A 20,417-nucleotide genomic window follows, 5' to 3' on the forward strand; every position below is an offset into this window, starting at 1 on the left:
TTATCGTTTCCATGGTTTGACAGGGAACATGTGGATCTGTACAACAATGCCTTGTGGCAATATATTTATTAAAACAAAATGTGACTTTTGAGATGTGTTTGTTCAAACATTGACATATTTTGATCTGCTGACAGCTTGTATTGTATATTGAACCATATTTTGATGATATATATATTTTTTTTTTGATATGTGAAATTCAAACATTCATGTTTTGTGACTTTTTATAGGTTTGACTCTATGACAGGATGGCATGATGATAGATGATGACACTTTTCAATGTGTGCGATTTAAGGTTACATGAATATTCAACATTTTCTATTGCTTTATCATGACCTTTGAACTCTTCCCTGGATGATCATGGACTAAAACAGCTTCAGGTGATCATCATGGTTGTATATTTATATGGAAATGCTTTCTTGCTGCCACTATGAAGGTCGGTTGGACTGAAAAGTGGTATGATCTAATACATTTTTCAGCTAAAGTGAGACATTGTGCCAGAGCCTTTCTCATTGTCGTTGGGACATCAACCAACCCATACAGTCCAAACGCCAAAGACCTGTGAAGACACACTTCTGTGTCTTATATAGTTTTTTATTTGTTTTTTTTTCAGTTGTCTCTCCCGATTGAACTGAAACTACAAACTACAATATAAAAGCACAGTTACTGTCAGGGCCGCCCTGCGGCATAGGAAGTATAGGCAAATGCTAGGGGTGCCTGCCGTCCATAGGGGGCATCCTGGCACCCGAAATGAGTGAGGAAGAAAAGTTAAAGGTAATACAAAGAAAAAGAAAGAAACGTGTGTTTAACTGTTACTTAATGTTATCAGAAGTGAGTGACACTGATGGTACTGACAAATATCAGGTTTAAATAAAGTAAAGCTGTCAAACATAAAGCTGTATGCCAGTTTTCTTTAAGTGTATAAATATTGTGATTGGTGGTGGAATTGGTTGCAATACAAGGGGCACCAGCTCTGGTTACTGTAAACTGGAATCTTTCTTTGTTTTAATATCAACTTCCATTTGTGTACTGTGATGTGTTACTTTGTATTTTGACTGTTCTTTGTTGAGTGATATGTATGTTTATCAAACTTATTAAAACACTGACTGTTTTAGCAGCAATGTTCCTTTGTATCAATCTTTACAAAGCGTCCTGGATGTAAATAAAAACCATGTGTGGAATATCTCTTTGGGTGTCCTAATGCTTTATTAAGGTACAGATGAAGCCTTTAAGCCAAACAAAGTAGAAGTTCCTCTGTGTGAAGATGAAGTATTGGAAAAAGACGGTGTTTATGAAATGTTTCATGGCTGAAAATTAGATTTATTTTACTCTGCTGAAGTCTGCCAGCGCCTATTGCGAGATGAAGGGAAGAATTGTAATATAGAGTATATTGATAATAGAATGAGGCCTTGAGTTATACTTCATGTAATACATAATGTGATTAAGATGAAGAGATTCCCGCCTCGTTGGATGTGATCCAGGGTTCTTTCTCCAGTTTTATTGTAAGAGCCGAGCAGAGCGATGCTAAAGGAGCATGACTGGTCCAAATCAGTTGTTCATTTATCAGCCGTAATGTTGAGATGAATCCAACACACACACAGGTTCTATACGCCTCTCAAGCATCACAGCTACATGTGTTGCATGTTATGTATTTCATATGGATATCCTTTGATCTGTGATACCACTGGGCCGTGACATTGTTCATTAAAGCTGCTCCAGTATTGTTGTTTTGCCTGCAATGAGAACAGACTTTGGAACAGCCTGCCAGAGGAGATCAGACTTGCAGATTCAGTCCCTTGTTTTACATCCCTTCTGAAGACATTCTTTCACAAAAACGCTTTTACTCTGTGACTTCGTTTTAATTGTTTTTTATTTCAATTTTATTGGTCTGATTTTATTGTCTGCCTCTTACTTTTATTGTCTCTCTGCTTTTATTTTCTGTTGTAAAGCACTTTGTTACCTGATTTAGAAAAGTGCTTTACAAATAAAGTATTATTATTATTATTATTATATACAGTAGAGTCTGGTCTGTTGCTCAGTGATGAATGTGACATTTTGTTGTTTCTCAGTGCAGAGGTCACCAGAACAAAACAAAAAAAAAAAAATATCTAAAAAGAATTAATAGTGGGGGCGCCGCTGGCCTGGTGGTTGGCATGCACAAATGTGCAGAAACTGTAGTCCTCCAGGCAAGCGCCCATGTTCAGGTCCAACCTGTGGCTCCTTTCATGCATGCCGTTCCCCACTCTCTCTCTCCCTGGTTTCTGACTCTTTCCACTCTCCTGTCTGTAATATTAAAGGCTTTATATGCGATTTTTTGATCCAGCAGATGTCGCCCTTGAGCACCAGCATGAAAACAACTCTCGCTGCATTGTTGTGTTAGCATGCTAATGCTAGCAATCTTTATTATGCTCGTATCTTCACACTGCATTAAATTTACCTGAAATGAGCGTGATCTAGAAACACAGTTAAGCAGTGAGTACAGTATGTTATTCTTCTTTTCTCTAGTCCCTCAATTAAACAACTTTTATACACGAGGGGAGGAGTCAGCCGGCCGTCCTGGCGATGTAAACAAACTGAAGATAGGACTCTGAAAACTCTGAAAACATCACAGACAGTGGGACTCGGCAGTTACACTCATTGTAGACAGTCATGACTCACAGAGTTATTTTCAGAGGATATACTTGATTTATATTACATTTAAGTGTGAAAAATCGCATACAAAGCTTTTAAGGTATAAAAAAGCCCCCCAAAAATTTTTAAAATAATTAAAAGAGCAACATTTAACTCTGACACCTAGTGTTTAAAATAAGTACTGCAGTCCCCCTCCTCCCTAGAGACGAAGTGCTTGTGGAGTTATAATGCGCAGGTTGCTATGTTGTGGACACTGAAGCTTCAGTGTTTAGCCAGCTCTGCATCGGTCTTTAAGATATACTTGATTTCTGCTATATTTAAGTGTGAAAAATCAAATTTTCTTCCTTTAAAGCCCAGCACATCCACCATGAACCAAACACGTTGTGTAGTGTCTTGAGAGAAGCCTTGTGGTGTTGGTATAATTAGACGAAATGTGACGAATTCCTGTCAGCGATATCTCTCCTCCGCAGGGATGGATGCATCAGCTTTGTATTTGTTCAGCTTCTTATTTCCCAGTGGGTCACTGGTCCCAGACAGGGTAGCCACAGGGATGTTTACTTGACCCTGCAGGGAGATAACCCAGGCTCTGTTGTAGTTCACACAATGCAGCCACTTCCTGTCACAGACCCACCCGCCCTGATTGAGAGGAGAGAGTTCAGAGGTTTGATTTGTAAAAATGTGCTTCATGACAGTACATTATTTATGTCGACGCAGCCGCCTAAATCTGTGCTGTGTTTTTTATTCACAATCTGGAGTACTGATGAGACAATTTCAAGGTGGTAAAAAGATTTTGAGACGTTAAAATATCTGCCAAAGTGCTGATGGCCTTTTCTTTTTTTTAAATCCCAAAGCCCAACTTTCAAGATGAAAATAACATTTAAATGTGAAACAGTTTCATATTTTTGTGTCTGTGAGGAGCAGACAGGAATTTCCTCCTGCACTGATTTCTTCACTTGTGTGACCAGACGTTGGTTTGGCAGGATCCGGCCTCTCTAAATTGGTTTCACAATTCGAAGTAAGAAAATGAAGCACAGGTTTAGGATTATTGGTGTCATGTTGAGAAATGAATTCTGGGCTGCTGAAGGTTTCTGATGGTCTCCTCCACAGCTCAGTGAACAGACGTGCTCACTGCATATTCCACCTTTTGTTTGTTCACCTTTTTGTTTATTTGGCCCTAATTCTTGCTACAGATGATATTCAGTTATAAAGACAGCAGCTGTTCTTGGTTGTTTGAAGCCAATAGAGTGGTGATACAATGCTGATAGGAAACAGCAAACTCCATGACTTCAATTTCTTCAAACATTTCTCTTTTGTTCTCAAGTGTCTCTCTGAACGAGGGCTGCAAAAGCTCAATGAAAGTAAAATGGGAAATTGAATTTCAAGAGCAAATACACCCTAAAAGGTGGTGCAGTCCATTGGTAAAGTTTTTTTTCCTTGTGATTGTCTGTAGACGCATTCCACCTGAAAGATAAGCACTTAAAATGTGAATCACATCTGAGCCAAAGGAAGTACTCCCATTAACCAATGTGGAGCTCAGCCAGTTTTAGGTCCTGATTCAGTTTGTGGAAATAAAAGATGACAAACGACTTCTTAACAACGCATTTCATGACAGTGGTGAATTGTGATAAACCAAGTGTGCCCCCCCCCCCCCTCACAGAAACATGACCAGTGGACAGTCAGTGAGGATTCCTTTTATTAGAAACACTAATCTTCTAGAAAGTCTGGTGACTGTGTATAAAAAGTCATTAGTCCAGTCAGGGTGAAGGATTAGGGGGAGATGTTGAGTTCACACAAACACAGGATTTACTTTGACCCAGAAAATGGAGCACGAGTCCTTTCTAGAGCTCAACAGTGACCACCCACTTTTTTTTTCACGTCTCCGGATGCAGAAGTAAATTTCCCCGTTCAAATCTTCCATTGACTTTTCACAAAATCCTCATATCAAGAGATTGAAGCCTGTAACCATGACAACCACCTACGACAACAGTCATGACTGTAAAACATTTGAATTGCCAAAAACAGCGTTAAAAAACAAAGAAAAAAAAGCAACGGCACAAGACTGTGTACATAATTGCCATCTGCGTCAATGAACTAACAATCCCACAATGCATTGCGAATGATACCTCTCCTTCTTTAATGTAACTTTAGTCATTGTTATAGTGTTTATTCTGTTAATACGAGTGTTGTTATATCTTGAACTTTGTGTTGTTTAATATATAAATTACATTCACTGCAACATTACAAGGTTGTTAGTACATTTCCTGTTAGCTAACTAACCAGCTAGCTTGCTAGGGAAACTATCGTTTAGCATACAGCGCTGAGGGGCTGGAAACATTGCCATGGTAACAGCAAGCGCCACCATGAAAAGACATCACTGTTACACTCTTGTGGGAAGTGTAGTTTTTTTCCCCGATATCAGGAATAAATGTTGATGTTTTTGACCAAGACTTCCTTCACCAAAAAATAGGACTGAAAAGGTCTGAGCTTATAATGACCTATATACGCATGTCCAGTGTTAAACATGAACCCTATGTGAACATTCAGAAAACTGCAGTTCCTTGAGTGTCTACTTGAGGCTGACTGCCAAAGAGCCTGAATTCACATACACACCCATTCAATAATGTTTATTTTGACTGAAGAAAAAAAGACAATTTGAAACTGGTTTAAAAAAATGAATTTGGTCAAATTATTTCTTCATGTTTTTATTGCTACAAACTGTACAGGAATAGAATTCATTTTATTTATTTGTTGAAACGACTGATCATGTGTGGGGGGGGGGGGGGGGGGGGGGCGACTCTGTAATGGCGGCCGCCACGACATGACACGTCCCGCTTACAGATTTCTCTGGCTTTGATAACTGTTGGAAATATTTGAGGTACTGAACAACAAAATATATATAACATAGGTTTAATCCATTTTTAATGAATTTAGATATTTTAAGGAAAACATTGTCATACAATTCAACATATTGCACGTTTAATATTATGCCAATTCACTGCCAACCCAAAACCAAGGTTCAGAGGTCCGGCTGGGAGGTTAAACTCCAGTTTCTCTTTGAGCTGATGGAATTTTTTCACTCCCCCACTTCACCCAGTACTTCCTCTGCCTATCAAAATAAGTCAATCTCCTCAGCTTCCAGGAACAGAAGCTGCTCAATCAGTTTCCAGATTGCACACAGTGAAACCAAACTGCTGTAACAGAATGTCACTGTGGCAAAAGGAAACGCGTTTATGCAAAATTACAGCTGACGCAAATCAGAGAATTCTGTGGTGACGGGAAGAAGAGCAAGGGTATAATTTGGGCTCGTCTTTGTGCCTGGAAATGAAAGCTGGTTTGGAATTCACACTGGAAATGAAAGTGCGGGAGAGTTCAACGAGCTGACATTGTGTCTGACGAGAGAGGAAGCTTATTTTTAGAGACATCACACTCTCAGTGCACAACGTTTCCTGTTGATTTTCCTCTATCTATAGACAGCTCTGCTAACTGGACCGGTTTCCTCAAAGTCCACGACCTGGGCAGGACCAACAGGGTGGTAATGACTTCTACATGTTCACCTCCAAGCTCACCAAACCTTAATCAACTGTTGTTTTCATATAATTAATATAGGCTTGCGTTAAGTGCCCAGCTCTTACCGAGAGGTTAATGTGGATGATCAAAAACCCATTCATCATCTACATCTTTGTACATCTTTGGACTTGAGCTAGTAAAACGCTTTTCCAGTTTTCTGACTACTCAAAGCGCTTTTACACTGCAGGTCACACCTGCACATTCACACACTGATGGTAGAGACTGATATATAAAGAGACCATCAGAAGTAACTAATCCATTCATACACATTCATACGTCGCTGATGAAGTAGTGGGAGCAACTTGGGGTTAAGCTCAAGGACACATTGGACATGTGGCTACAGGAGCTGCGGATCGAACAACCGACCTTCTGGTTGAGAGACGAACAACTCTACCAACTGAACCCCAGCCGCCACCATGACAAGACATGCTGCTCCATCAATCCCAGCTTGATGTTCATTCTGCTTGTAAATCAATGTTTCCCTTGTGTAAATTAAATTATACTTGTACTGATTTGATCACCGCAGGAGAGACAAAGTTTGGGAGTCTAGTTTCAGACTGGGTAAAGATTTGTGAAAGATGAAAGTTTGTAGGACGTTTATCCCTCGTTGTTTGACTCTTTTGATCCCCACCAACCCATACATAGTTGGTTTCTACCTTTCAAAATAAAATTAAGCATCAAGCATGTCTTATGAATGTTCTTTTAAGTTCTAATGCAGCCAGCCTCCAGTGGACATTCAATGAACTGCAGGTTTTTGCACTATGCATTTTACAAATGTGCAGCTACACTCAGAGACCTTTTAGTGGGCACTAACCGAACCTAAATTCTTCAAAATGTTGCCTTAAAGCCAGCAGAATGCAAAGATGACAGGAGATAGTAAACCCCATGACTTTTAAATTCCTTCCATCGGACCAAATGGGTGCCAATGCTCCCAAGAAGGGAATGGAAATTGGTATTTCCAGCCAGTCTCACCCAGACACTGAACTCATTGCTTGGACCATTCTGAAGACTTTTTCTGCATCATCAGCGCTAAATGGACCAACATGAGGAAAAGGTATTCCAGGGACTGTGTTTATTTTTGTTCAGGAAACACCACAGTATGAGTAATATGTCTTTTAAGAGACTATCCTATACTGTAGTTATGCTAAGGTGTTGGACGTTTTAATTAAGAAAAAGTTATTGACTTGAAATTCCATTTCAAAGCACGGCACTGTCAATCAGACGCATTTCACTCAGGTAACCATGAGCATGTTTATGATTTTTGAACTCAAATGATCATAAAGTTATATCACAAACACGTCATGTGTCATTTAACCTCTATATTTTAACTGCAAGCACAGCCTGTTCCTTAAAGGAGATCTTTTATATTCACTTTAACCATTGAATATGTCAGTCTGGGACACCTATTGAGTAGTGTTGGGAGATGTTTAGCTCAATAAACTCCTTATTTATCTGATACTGGTGTCAGTAAAATCCCTCATTTCAGCCTCTGCTTGAAACTGTTCATTTGAGCTGCTGTCTTTTTAAGGCGCCCCCTCCCGATGTGCCCACTTTTCTCTGATTGGCCATATGCAGTCGCATGGAAATTTTAAGTGAGCTTCCAGGGGGGCGTGTCCTTGAAAGAGCCGTCGGGATGGGTATCACCTTAAACTTTGCTCCAAGCTTTGCTCCGATACCACATCAGGTTCTGGCCAAATCTCGCCAAGTTCTCGTAATTTCTCATTCAGAGCAGCAGGAAACCACGTCCGGGGACTATGTATCAACAACTATGTATCTTGTGTTTTAAAAAAAACTTTTAGTGAGGACATCGAACATTGTAACTTTAAATGTATTTATCAAATTATGTATCAGCAGAATAGACCTCCTTTAAACTAGAAAAACTGCTGCTGTTTTGATTCTGGCACCAAAACTACTCAGTGAAGATTTGGAAAGGATCCCGGCATCAATGTTGATATCGGGTTTCAAACTGGACACAAGCAGCAGTCTCCTGCAGCTTTCAGAGCAGATCATTCATCATGCTGACAGACAGGAAAGAATTGATTTGTTGCAGGCTCAAAATATATTACATTGAAATAAATTGGTTTAAAATCTGTGCTAAGTGACAGAAATGAAAAAAGATGTGTCTATGAACATGTATGTGCATGTCAACGTCATGCACTGCTGGAATAGAATCTCTACAAGCTCTCAAAATAAGATTGCTCTCAAAGGTTTTGCTTCATGTAAATGCAGTTTTAACTGTGCTGCAACCTGCATTCAGCCCTTATCCTGTAGTGCCCCCTTAAACCAGTCCAGTGGTGATCCAGACGGCAGGTTTTTCAGAGAAGACAAAGAGCAGGGAGAAGTCTGAGGATTAGAGAGAAAAGGGAGTTTTTGTTTAGACCCTCAAAGGGCCCCAGCGTCCGTCTGTCCCTCCCTATCTCCCTTCTGTCCAAGGAGGCAGGGGGAGGGGTGCACGGTGACTTTTGACACCGGGCATCTGCTGCTTAACCAAGGAGCTCTTTCTAGAGTCCATGTGCAAACTAATACTGTACCAACACAACACCCCCCCTGCCGCCTCGGCCCCCCCTCAGCGGCTTCTGACCCGTAACACATGGCCCACACTTCTCAGGTTAATGCCGGACAAAACATCAATGGATTCTGTTTCACTTTAGTCGAGCTGTGTTTCACTCGAGGCTCAGAAAAGTTTGAATAAAATCTCTTCTTAACATGCTGAAGCGTCTACATTTACGACTTGTTTTATTGCAGGCAATTAGTTAATGACTCCATGTTTCCCTCCAGAGGATGCAAACAGCTCCAATGTGCTAATGTGGGACGGAGATAGTTTTGTCAAGTGAAGAATGCACAATCTGTCTTCCGTTTGAACATTAACAATGTCACGTCTCTAACTGCTTCCCTGTGTATGTCCTGTAAAGCTGCAAATGAATAGCACAATCTGCTCCCATTAGGATAAGCAGAGTGCCTCAGTCGTTGTCAATCTGTGCTTTTCCTCTTAATTAAATAAGAGGTGTTCCTACTCTTTTTTTTTTCTCCCTTTTCTTGCTCGGCTGAGTAAGTCCCATTCATTAACAGCACTGCTGTGATTAATGGCTGCACTTCAAGCGGGCAGTGTGCTGCATCTGTTGTCCTCTCGGTCAGGGGGAAGCAGAGTCCTTTTCAGCTCGTGGGGGCACCAGATCTGACCGGGTGGATGGCGGCGGAGATGTCGGAATAATAGCCAGGACTTGAAAAATGAGCAAGCAGTTCACTGAGCAGTCACAATGAACATGAGCCTGCTATTACTGCAGGAGAAACACACATTTTAAATAAATCACAAAACAGACTGGCTCTGTTTTATTAGAACTTCTTTCTTTTTTGCAGCAAAGTCAAACTGAGATGTATTATTGTCAGATTTTTTGTTTTTAGTCATGAAAAATCCTTGTTGGCTCACACTGACGTCACTGGCAATGAACTGCAAAGAGGAAATGTGTTGATAGTGATTAGTAAATGGACTAGTTAAATGGACTTGAGCTTGAGCTTGAGTTCTTTTCTAGTCTTCTGACTACTCAAAGGTATTTTACAACACAGGTCACACCTACACATTCACACCCTGATGGTAGAGGCTGCTGTGTAAAGAGACAATCAGTAATAACTAAGCCATTCATACACATTCATACGCCACAGAAAAAGCAGCGGGAGCAACTTGGGGTTGGTGTCTTTACCAAGGACACATCGGACATGTGGCTGCAGGAGCTGGGGATTGAACCCTTGACTTAAAGGATGTGCGACTATTTGATCCAGTAGTTGTCGCTTTGAGCATCAGCATTAAACAAACAAACTTCTGTTTTGGTGACACCTCCTTTATTCTGAAGCCTCCGCTCTCCTCTAGCGACTGACCTCCAACCCCTCTCCACTCGCACAAAGTGAGAGTTATCAATTAGAACGCACCAGAATCAAGCACCAGTAAGCGCAAGCAGTGGACAAAATTGTCCTTGGCTCGAGCTGCAGTTGCCTGTGTCCTGCATTGTTGTGTTAGCATGCTAATGTTAGCGCTCTTTAGTTAGCTTGTAGCTTCATATTGCACATGAATTAACACGGAATGACCAAGATATAAAGACACTTACTTGACATCCAAATAATCAGTGAATATGTTCTTCTTCTTTTCTCTAATCCTTGACTAAAACAGCTTTGGTCCCGTCAATGTAAACATGACGTAAACATGATGTAAACACGACTCCGACAACAGTACAAATGGCGAGACTGGCCTCGATTTGATTTCTGCTATTCATGTGTAATAAGTCACATTCTGACTTTAACAGTTGAGAGACGACTGACTCTACCAACTGAACCACAGGCATGTCTAGTAACTTCATCTGAACCCCAATGACGTTAAAATAAGCCAAAACAAGAATTGAAATGCTTTGCTGTGTTATCTGAACAGTATTCTACGTCTTCACATCTGTTTAAGAATCCCTCAGCATGCAAACTTTTAATCTTAGATATGGATCTTTTTAAGATGAGATATTTTTTGGCCTTCATGCCATCATTAGACAGGACAGCTGAAGAGGGACAGGAAATGTTTGAAGTAGAGATATAGGGGTATCACATGCAGCAGAGGGCAGAGGGCGGATTCAAACCCACATAAGCTGCCTCGAGGCCTATGACCTCTGTACATGGGGCACCCGACATAACCACTAGGCTATCTGGTGCCCCATGAATCTGTCTTTGACATCTTTACACACATTGTGTTAGTTTAATTTATGCAATAATTTACTTGTGTTTTGTTGATATTAGAACTGAGCAAAGTGAATAACATTTTAGTTTAGATTTCAGGTTAAAGATCCTTCTGCATTGGATTAAAGTGAACCTGTTATGCTGATCCCCATTTTCAATCCCACATTTAGTGTCACAATGCTGGATGCCCAAACTAAAGGTGGGTAAAGTTTTACCTCATGAGGTAAATGTGTGTTGGAGTAATCCCAGGTTAAGTCTGCAGAGGGCGCTAAATGACTTGTTCTGCAAATCAAGTGATAAGTTCCTGATATGCAAGCGAGAATTTCACGAGACGGCTTCAAGCCTCTACGCAAGCCGATGAAACCTCTTACATAGGCTCTCTTCTCACAGCACTGGAGAGCAACCATCCTCTGGCAGACCTACAGCACTCTGCCTCCAAACATCGTTCAGAGAACTGGCCAATCAGAAGAACGGAGGAGGCCTTAAAGAGACAGTAGCAGAAACGAACCGTTTCAGACAGAAGCTGAAATTAGGGTTTTTGCTGACGCCAGTATCAGATAATACAGGATTTTTTTGAGCTGCAAATCATGCAAAGCTACTCTATTGGTTTCACAGAGTGACAAGATTTAAGGTAAAAATGAATTCACCATGGGATCTACATCCTCTTTTAATTCACAGTCCATTATGGCGTCAGAATAAATGCGGGGATTAACATAAAATCAAATGATTTACGGACCCATCTACAAGCATTCACCAATGCTTTCTTCATAATCTAACAGTATTTCACATACATTATGTGTGATATGTTGGGTAATCATTGTGCTGTCTCTTTGGTCCATGCTTGCTGCTGGTCAGCTGATGACTCTGTTTGCAAAATATGGATTAAAAGCTTCTAAAAGGTAACATATGAGCATCAAACTGATGCCAAAGCTCATGAGTGAGCTGCCATTCTAAAAAAGAAAAGAGCTACACACAGAAGCCTTACACCATCTGAAAAACCTCCACCTTCATTTCACCTTTACGACCAGTCTGTCTCTCTATACCTGGATCTATCGGCGTCTTCTTGCTGCTACAGAACTAGTTCATTACACTTCACTTTTTTCTCCACTGAACAGTCCAAGCTAAAACTGTAATTATCAGCGCAGCCCTGCGGGCATCCACAGGCCTCTCCAGCCTGACAGGGTAATACAGTAAGTCACTGTGAAGGATCCAGAGAGGGTTTCTCAGGAGCTGGTCTGCTCGCTGAGCCAGTGAAAGCTGTCAAGTGCACCATTAAGCCGAGCGAAACAACCAATAAATCTGCCAGCAGAGATGTGTTACAGATGTCCACTTCCAAACACAAGAAATAACAGACGGGATGAGAGAGAGAGCAGGCATGGAGGGGTTTGAATGGTGTCTGTCAAACATAAATCTGGGTGGAAGTAGACCGTGCCTCCTCTTCTTATGTGGACACAGCATTATAGGATGTGACACTGGAGTTAAGCCGCGCTGCCACATTAGGAGGAAAATGTAGCTGTAGCTTAGAGATTATGATCTTTTCTCCAACATCATTTAAAGGGGTAATTTAATATTTTTACACCTTTGGCCTTTTTTGCATTTTTACCAAAATGTTGGCGTCTCAAAAAACCAATGAATACATTAGACAGATTGTTATTCTAAGGGCGCACTCATACTAGGCCCAGTTGCCCCGTAGTGTGATGAAGCACGATTGCCCCCCCTCCCCATTCCCCTGCTGGCCTGCACTATTAAATGGCCAAAGACAAAATACATGTAAAAAGCTAACAAGCTAAAAAGGTAAGAGGCACTGAATATAGCAGCCATCGAGAAACAACAGTGACCCTTGACTGATGCTCAGATGGTCGTCTCTCAAACAGAAGGTCGGGGGTTGGATCTCCAGCTTCTGCAGCCACATGTCCGATGTGTCCTTGGGCAAGACACTTAACCTCAAGATGCTCCCTTTGCCTCGTCTAATGGGATTAGTTACTTCTGGTGGACTCTTTAGATAGTAGCCTCTACCATCAGTGTGTGAATGTGTAGGTGTGACATGTGGTGTAAAAACCCTTTGAGTTGTCAGAAAACTAGAAAAGTGCTACACAAGCTCAAGTCCATTTACCATCCATTAAAGACAGAATGAAGTGCTGAGTCAACAAGAATATAAAGAGGTCACTGTTAAATATTCATCACTAGTAATAAAAGCCACATTTTAACACAGTTAAATGCATACCGATCACATCATGAGCCATACAGAAGAGAGTAACTGCTCTCTACACAGCTGAGGTCAGATACAAAGTGAAACCAACCTTTTTTAGGCCGCTCTGGTTCTGGAGGTACATTTCCCTATTCAAATCCTCTGTTGACATTTTACATGGCACTGGGCAAAGAAGAGTGCCTGTATCTACTGTATAGGTGTTTACAGAGGGGAAATCTGAACAAAGAACCAGAAGGAAGTAACTGATATTCAAAGTGAAGGGTGTGAGCACTGACTGACTGGATGGATTTTGCTTTTTGCTGAACATGTTTATTGTGCAGGTCAGTGAGGCTGCTTTGCTGGGCACCTATTGGTTTTGCAACTCACCTTCACAATTTTGGATGGCGCAGTTTTGGCCTTAACACTGAGGTTACCATACCAGCAGATCACACAAAATGTTAAGACAGATTGAATATGGGATTTATAAAACATAATCATATTCAGTCTGTTTTAACATTTTGTGTGATAAATGACCAAATGGTTGATGTGTCATCATACTGGTAATGACTTATTAGGGTGTAGGTTTTGAATGTTTAAAAAATCACCTCAATTAGGGCTTATTATAATTCCTACAAACCCAGACTGTGCTGGAGTTCATTGTGACTGCACAGAAACACGAGGTGAAGAGTTTAATCTCTGGAAAAAAGGTGTGGCGTCTTCGGAAAGGTCACTTCCTCCTTCAGGGAAGCAAAGCAAAGAGGAGTCACTGAAAAGGACTGAAATATGAGGAGCTTCGGGTCTTCTTTGTGGGTAATTAAAGCCTATAAAAGCTTAATCAGGGGGAACTTCAATTCAATCATCCATGAGAAAAGAAAACTGGAGGTTAAAGGTGTGACGTCTCAGGATGGACCCATCATGAGCAGATTGCTTTTTCAGCCCCGAGGTTTCAGTTTTCATTTCAGATAATCAGGTTATAAACCCCTCACCCAGACTCGCCAGACTATGATGTCATCCTCTGAAGAATATCCTCGTCATTATGTTACAGATAGATGGCAGAACTTCTAATGATAACACCGGGTTCCTGCTAATCCAATCAGGCTCCTTTTCCTTCTGTGGCTTCATGCACCCGTTGAGTTAATGTGTTTGGCTGCCTGTCTTCTGTCCTGAGCTGTTTACCATCTGCTGCTCTTTTGGACGTCCGAGGGACCACATTTTGTCTCTTTGCATGCCTGGACTTGTGTGAGATTCATTTGGAAAATAAACAGTATCGTACAGCAGAGAGGAATGGCAAACATGCTGACAGTATGTTGGATTTAAAACTAAATAAGTGCTTTTAAACATTAGAAAAAGCCTCAGACTGCTATGCTGTAATGATACAGCTTTACTTTAAATGGAGAGTTCTGAGTGGTTGAAGGGGAGTGGTCTTTAGATAAATATTCATATAGTCTGTGTTACAGATACTTGAGAAGGGGCATGAACCAAGTAAGGAAGAGCGGCAGGAAGACCGACTTTATGTCAAAGTGGAAGTATTTTAGCCATCTACGGGCGCACTCACACTAGACAAAGTCGTCCCGTACCGGTCTTCAGCACGATTGCCCCTGCCCTCACAATTCCCCCTGCTGGCCTGCACTCACACTGCTCCAGGACTAACCGGGCTTCTTGTTACATCTTTTACATAACGTTGTAATACAACACATGCATGGCTTTATGAAGTGTGCTTAGTTAGACAGGCGGACTCAAGAGAAAAAAAAAAATTTGACACATTTCACACATTGGAGAACAACACAGAGATCATAACAGCTACTTTACTGACTTTGTGGCTTATTTTGAGTCATTTTAGTCAGATACAGCCAGAACACTCCATTTCTCGATAATGAAGGCTGTCCACGTTGTGTCTCCATGCTATAGTGCTCGTTCATGAACTGTTCCGTACTGAAGCTCATCTCTTCCAGGCGTGCCAGGGTCAAGGAAGTGTACTGTGCTTGAGCAGAGATCAGAGCCCTCACACTAGTCAAACGAACTGGAATCTGAGGGTGAAGCATGCTTAGGCATGGTAGGGATTACTTTAGTGTGAGTGCGCCCTTAAAAAGGCCTACAAAAAAAGAGTCGGTGATAGTTAAGTAACGCTACAATAAGAGTATTTTCACCACATTGACTTTGGTGCCCTGCTGCTCTGAAAGGGATGTTACGAGAAGGTTCTGCCGGCGTATTATACTGCCAATTTCCAACTTGGTGTTTGTTTGGTACCTGTTTGCACGTTATGTTGATAAAGTGATGAAAAAATGATCGAGTCTGTACAGTGTGTTTTATTTTGAAATTGACCGGACGCTCTGTGCGTTTCCTTGTATGACTTCCTCTCGAGTTGTGTAGCTTGACACGTGCCTGCAGCGTACTTCATCGAAAATAGACTCGCAGCGTATTTGAAATGGAGCAGAGCGTAGCGGCACTGCTGGCACGCTCCGGAGAAGGGCCGCGGAGCTCGCTGTGGAAACACAATCATTGACTAGAGTGGCAGTATTTGGACATTGGGGGTCAACAATCCAACTGTGATTGTTGGTATGCACTTATTTAATGTGCAGAGCAAGAACATTTCTACACATATAAAAGTGAAAGAAGCACATTGACACACAACTGAGAACACAGCGAGCGATCGAAAACAGCTGATGCTCAAGGCATTTTTTACGCTCAGGATTCTGAACGCTGAAAACACTGAAAATTGAGGAACTGCAAAATGTTTTTTTTTATTGAAAATGGGTACGGTCAGCTCAAGTAAACGGCCTTAGCGGGGTCATCTCATGTCTACTTGTCTGTGTGAAGCAGCAGGGATCCTGGAGAGCTTACAATAAAAACTGAAGCAGTTTTTTTTTAAATGTCATGTCAGGTCATGTCTCCTCCGCACTACAAAAATGTCACTATGAACTGTCATAAAGAGAATAAAGCCTGCCTATCAATGTCATGGATATATAATAAAAAAGATATAAAAATGGAAAGGGCCATCCATCAGAGCCCCGACAGGACAGTAATAAGCACTTGAAGAGTTTTTACAGCTCCAGTCCTTCTCAGTCATTGATGGGTTTTTGTATCTATGTCATAAACACCTTCAATATCTTCTCGTTTTGACTATTTTAATAAAATTAAACGGCACTAAAGATAATTGCTTAGAAAGGATTTCACTGAGATTTGAAAAGACGCACAGAAGTTGTTCCATGACATGTTTTCTTCATCATTCTTTATTTCGATTTTCTGTTATTTCATATATTTTTAAGGAAAACTTGCTGTAAGAAAAATCACCAACCAGCATTTATTTAAATATTATTCAAAATACAGTTTACCGTCTTTCTCTAACACTAGTACAAATCTGTCTACAAACCCCCCAATGATGAGAAAAGTTCATCCTCTCTGTCTTTTTCCTGCTCCAGTTTTCAGAAAATGTGTGCTCAATCAGGCTGTTTGGAGATTTTCCCTTCATGACATCACAGACTTCACACACGTTTTAAGGAGCTCTGAAACTTATTTAAACTTGTTGAAAAAGGAGGATAATATGTGACCTTTAAAACTATAATATACCAAAAATAAGTACAAAGGGAGATGTCTTTGAATCAAACTCTGTCTCTAAGATGATTTTTTATATATTTTATATATATATAATATTCACATTCACAAGCGTTGGTCGATGCTTTAAACAAACAAGCAGCATGAGAAGTCTTCATATGGAGTGGGTGGGAAACAGAGAGAGGAACGGAGGTCACCTGCTTACTAGAGGGCAAAATGCAGTAAAATATTCAGTGTGGTTACTAAAAATAACTCTGTTCCCAGAAGCTCTTTAAAATTACATCCTTATGTCTTGTATATTTCATGATAAATATTTCATCAGCTGCTCTCTGCTGCTTCTCCGCTTTGAAGCCGAAGTCATTTTATTCCACTCGCTGTGTTTCCATGACTTTTTGGTCGCTGTGCTGTGAGAGTGAGGAGACAGCAGGAGGTTAGAGGGCTGCATTTTGTTTTATACAGTTTAAAGTACGGACAGTTTTTTGACCTATGGCGGTGAATGTGACAGAATTTCTTATACTGTTATTAGGGAATGGACCATGTTCCCACTGCAGTCGTGTTCCTGTGACGTCACGCTCAGGGCGGGAAGCTCAAATGTTATCATGTCATACTGTTAATTTCTGGGATGTTGAGAATATAAAAGTTAAGAATCTGATAACTGGGGGCACCAGGAGCCTAGTAGTTATTGTGCCCGCCCCATGCAAGGAGGCTGTAATCCTCCAAGTGGGCAGACTGGGTTCGAATCTGACCTGTGGCTCCTTTCCCTCATGCCCCACCCTGCAAATGCCCAGAGCCAGGCCCAGGAACATATCCTCAAATGTAATGAGCCAAAAAGGTACCAAATGAAGAAAGAACCGTCTCTTATTATGGACCTGAGCCGAAAAAGGCCCCGTGTCCACCTAGCGCTAGTGAGTGCTAGCATGAAGCGTTTGTGCGCTGAGAAGAAAATCGCTACATGCCCCCCCTTCTCTAAGACAACAGTCTGTTGACAACGGCCGCTGTATGACGATATGGCTCTGTTACTTTTTTACTGAATGTTTTATATTTGAGATTTCCCGATCAAACACGGAGCAGAGAGGATGTACGATCTGTAGGTGGAAAAAATACAGGGAATATCATACATTTGGAAAAGAGCGGCGGTGATGTCAAAAGCGCCTTTCTGAAAATTTTTTTAACTTGAGAGCTTGGAGTAGCCTCACAAAAAATGTAGAGCGCTCCGACAAAAAAAGCAATGCTGGATGCCAGTTTTTACGCGGCAGAATCGTTTGCATGATTTCTACTGACACTACATTACCCAACAACAACAAAAACCTCTGACACCATATTCTGTTCTTAAAAAATAATGACAGAGATGTGGGAGCTGCAGCGACACATCGACAACAGCAGAACCTGACAGTAGTTTGGTGTCTAATGTTCTCACTACTGACGAGATTGATGGTTAAAACTCTAAAATAAGAACCAAAGTCATTGCACCAGGATTATTGAATTACGAGACGGGTTAGTGGAACCATTTGATCCCATGTTCCAGGTCTGAAAGTGGGTATACTTTCCTTTTTCTCTATTTGAAAGAGAAGGAAACACTTTGTGCGTTGTGTCTGCTCATGAAATATTGATGGTAAGAATGTATTCTGTATGCAACAACACCCTCTAGGTTTGCACAGTCTTTGCTGGGCATGAGCTTTGAAGCCCTGCGAGTCGCTGTTCGCTGCCAGCCATCTGTATAGGAACAGGAGCTGGTTATATTTAGCTCTGCCTTGCATTCATGTGTAGTCACCCACCAAGGGAGTCATAGTCACTATCAATTCACTTCCTGTCTGTGTCATTCATAGGCTGAGCTACAGGCTGCTTCCTGTGGGAAATGATCAAAATAAGGGAGGCGTGGGGGTCATAAGCCTTTCAAAGGTACGATATATACCAATTATTTATTTTATTTTTTTCATTTTTACATCATGGTGTAATCATAGAACGATGCAGTTCTATGGGTACGTCACTCATATATACAACCAGTTTATTAATAGGGATCTTTGCGTTTCATGTATTTTGTCCTAAAGTGAAATAAAAATGGTTGTCTTAAATTAATCCAAATCCGTGCCCAGCAGGCCACAAGATCTTTCAGTCAAACAAATCCTCAGTGGCTCCCCAGGAAGCTAATTAAAATCCATCCCAATAAGAGGCAAACTGAAGGATAGAAGACTTGTTGAAGGGGAAGTAGAGAGTGAATAATCAAAGCGGGGGATGTGAGGTGAAGGCATCGAGGGGAAGGCTGTTTAATGAGGCAGAGAGGGCCAGAGTCCAAGTTGAAAGAGGACAAAGCTGTTAGTTAAAGTTGCACAAAAGCTTCTTGTGTTTGTCATTATGATTGTTTACTGTCCTGTTCTTTTTTATGTCAGGGATTTTTTTTACACAACAGTAGTTCTCTTAATAACTACCATATATTTATAACGATAGAAGTAGCCAGCAGGCAATGTGGCCGTCACAGAAAATCAAATTCTTCTTACTCAAGGAGACAGTAACACAAGTTGAATCCTGGGTCGCTTCAGGGCAAAGATGTGGAACAAGTTATTCAAGTATCTGCAGGAAGAATTTCTTTTCTGTCTGCTTTCAACTTTGTCACAGAAAAAACTAAGATGAGGAGGTTGAACATGTCAATCAGGATGTCGTACATCCAGCTGTCTGATTACTCATAGTTGGAGTTACACACCTTGACAATGCGGGTAAAGATCAATTAACTCCTGCTTGTATACGCCTCAATCAGACCCAAACTGGACTAGTTGATCCAGAATTCGCACTGCTGAAATGTGTAGCATAGCGGGGTTCCTTTAGATATCACCATAACCTAGAGGGCTAGCGTACATTGCATTTTAACCTAAAGTAAAGCGCAGAGCATGTATGTAAGTTGTCCATATTTTCACCATTCAACAAATAACCCCCATTTTGTCGTTTGCTAACTTGCTAGCACGACCAACATGAAGAAGGTCCAATAGTAGCTAGCTGAAAGGAGGCATATCGCCACCTCCTGTAGCGGGGTCAGCCGAAACTGTAACTGCCTAATGACTTTATTTCAATTACCAACCATTTAATTTAATTGAGTCCAAAATGTTGTTTTTATATATTTTGCATAATTATGGGCGTGGCTGGGTTGGCTGACAGGCAGGTGTGTTGCAGCTGTTTGACAGCAGGATAAAGACACACCTCAACTCACCCGCCTTGTTTCTTAGGCTTCTAGACTTACAAAAAGTTGGGTGATGAAACCAAATCCATGTTTTATAGCGCTGTCATCTTGCGGTGGCCGCCTTGACTGCAGTTGCATCTCAGCGTCTGTTGCTGCTTACTTTCTGTGACAACAGGATTCATAGTTAGAATAAAAAGGTGAGACGTTTCATCAAACGCTTGGTGATCGACAACTAAATATCCTCTACAGATTTGACAGAAATGACTAATGATCATTATATTATTGAATTCTCCACCTCTGAAGAATATCTCAGTCTTCTGCACAGACAGTGAATGTATGTAAAGTGTCCGCTCTCACACTGTGTGTTACGTACATTCACCGTTTCTTCACAAAATTAAAGTTTGTCACAACTGTTCGAGAGGCGGAGAACTCCACAGGTTCTTCCCAAAGTCCTTAACGTTGTACCGTAAATGTGCAATATGAAACTACTAGCTAACTAAAGTAAGCTAACATTAGCCTGCTAACACAACATCACAACTCAGGCCAGGGACAATTGCAGCTCGAGCAAGGGACAATTTTGTCCGCTGCTTGCACTTAACAGTG

This window comes from Labrus bergylta, chromosome 15 (assembly GCF_963930695.1).
Source record: "Labrus bergylta chromosome 15, fLabBer1.1, whole genome shotgun sequence".
NCBI classification, from domain to species: domain Eukaryota; kingdom Metazoa; phylum Chordata; class Actinopteri; order Labriformes; family Labridae; genus Labrus; species Labrus bergylta.